The 2,447-nt window shown below is 50.4% G+C and overlaps 1 pseudogene; it reads right to left on the reverse strand.

Annotated features, from left to right (window-relative positions):
* Window positions 1-717: 717 nt before the first annotated feature.
* On the reverse strand, window positions 718-1,678 carry LOC113614403 (hsp90 co-chaperone Cdc37 pseudogene; annotated as a pseudogene).
* Window positions 1,679-2,447: the final 769 nt, after the last annotated feature.

Here is a 2,447-nt window from a genome sequence, read left to right on the forward strand (position 1 = left end):
TTCTTTTCATTCTTTTTTCTTTATTCTGCTCTGTGATAATTATTTCCACTATTTTATCTTCCATTTATCCATTCTTCTGCTTCAGTTATTCTTCTATTGATTCCTTCTAGAGAATTTTTAATTTCATTTTTCTGTTGTTCTTATTGTTTGCTCTTTAGTTCTTCTAGGTCCTTGTTAAATGTTTATTGTATTTTCTCCATTCCATTTCCATGATTTTGCATATCTTTAATAACAGTACTCTGAGTTCTTTTTCAGGTAGACTGCCTTTTTCCTCTTCATTTGTTTGGTCTGGTGAGTTTTTACTTTGCTCCTTCATCTGTTGTATATTCGAAGATAATTGCTGTTTACTATATAGAATACTCAGTGTGGATGAACAGTGAAAACATAGCCCACAGTGACTGGAGCAAGCCCCTCTGCTGGGGACCCCATCCCTACCCCATGGACCAGAGGCTGGCAACCTCTACCCGTCCCTGGATCCCTGAGCCTTTTGCATAATGCTGAAGTGGGGTGACCTGCAGGCAGTGAAGTCCCTTGACTCAAAGTAAAGACTTGGATGAGCACTGGGGATATGGCGGTGGTGAAGAGGTTGGGCAGGCCCCTACAGGCTAGGTGGGGGAGCAGCCAAAGTGGAGGAAGCCAGGAGCTAGGGAGTTGGTGTCTATTTTTGTTTTCTGAAAAGGGGCACACAGGGACCTGCAGTCAGTCAGCTGAGGTGGGTCATGTGCTGACATCTTTCTCATCACCTGGCTTGGAGGCTTCCAGCAAAGGGTCCCTGGGACTCGTCTCCTCCTCCTCCTTGGCCTCGTTGGACTTGGAGTTGGGGACCCAGAGGCTGGAGTTGATGCAATGATGCATGTTGTACTTCATGTTGGTGGGATCCATCTTGCTGACAGCATCTTGTAGAATCTGCACATCATTCACCTCAAAGCATTTCTGGAGTTCCTCAGGGAGGGACTCGTATACCTCGATGGGGTCCAGGCTGCTCGGCCAAGCTTCTGCTTTCACTCCTCCTCCTCGTACTCCTTCATGACCTTCTTGATGCGCAGCTTGGCCCGGCCCCGCATGCAGTCTTTGAAGGCCTCCAGCTCATCATTGAAGCCCTCCATGTACTGACGGTCGGCAGTCTTGATCTTGGTGAAGAACTGCCAGAAGCAGGCATGAGGGTCCACCTTCAGGTTCTTGGCCAGCTCCAGGATGAACTGCATGACAATGGTCTGGTGGGCCACCTGCTCCATCAGTGCACATTTCTCCTCCGCCTTTAGGTCAAAGCACCAAATAACCAGGTAGTTGGCGGTCTCCCTGCACACCAGGTGGATGTTGTCCAACAGGTACTTCTGGCTGTCATCCCAGCAGTGGAGCATGCTGAAGTGCTTGATCTGTTTCTCATACTTTTCCATGAAGGTTTTGTGTTTCTGCTCCCTCACCTCCTCCAACTCCACCTCCGCCTGCTCAGGCTTGGTATTGACCATGCTCTTGCTGAAGCCGTCCTTGCTGAGCGTGTCCACGTTCCAAGGCATGCTCTTCTCGTTCCTGCACATCTCCTCTAGCTTCTGCTCCCAGCTGCGCTCCTCCTTGCGCAGCTGCTGTGCCTTAGCCTGCAACCGTTACAGCTGCCCTCGCCCTTGGCCACCTCCAGCCCCTTCAGCTTCCACTGGCACTCGGACACCTGTCTTCTCATTTTGCTTAACTTACTGTGTTTGGGGTCTCCTTTTTGCCGGTTGCAGGTTCGTAGTTCCCATTGTTTTTGGTGTCTGCCCCCCAGTGGGTAAGTTTGGTTCAATGGGTTGTGTAGGCTTCCTGGTGGAGGGGACTGGTGCCTGTGTTCTGGTGGATGAGGCTGGATCTTGTCTTTCTGGTGGGCAGGACCATGTCCGGTGGTGTATTTTGGGATGTCTGTGACCTTATGATTTTAGGCAGCCACTCTGCTAATGGACGAGAATGTGTTCCTATCTTGCTAGTTGTTTGGCATGGGGTGTCCAGCATGGGAGCTTGCTGGTCATTGAGTGGAGCTGGGTCTTAGCATTGAGACGGAGATCTCTGGGAGACCTCTCGCCAATTGAAATTACATAGGGTCAGGTTGGCTCTGGTGGCTTAATGTCCTGAATTTGGCTCTCCCACCTCAGAAGTTCAGGCCTGACACCCGGCCGGAGCACCAAGACCCTGTCAGCCACATGGCCACGGACATAGGGAGTTTCTTGCCTTTTGGGAAGTCTGAGGTCTTCTACCAGTGTTAAGTCCGTGTTCTGTAGGAGTTGTTCCACATGTAGATGTATCTTTGATGTATTTTGGGGGAGAACGGTGATCTCCATGTCTCACTCCTCTGTCATCTATTTTTTTTTTTTTTTTTTTTTTGTGGTACACGGGCCTCTCACTGTTGTGGCCTCTCCCATTGCGGAGTGCAGACGCGCAGGGTCAGCGGCCATGGCTCACGGGCCCAGCCGCTCCGC

This window comes from Aethalodelphis obliquidens, unplaced genomic scaffold, assembly GCF_003676395.1.
Source record: "Aethalodelphis obliquidens isolate GAN/ISIS:26980383/991018 unplaced genomic scaffold, ASM367639v1 scaffold95, whole genome shotgun sequence".
Lineage (NCBI taxonomy): Eukaryota > Metazoa > Chordata > Mammalia > Artiodactyla > Delphinidae > Aethalodelphis > Aethalodelphis obliquidens.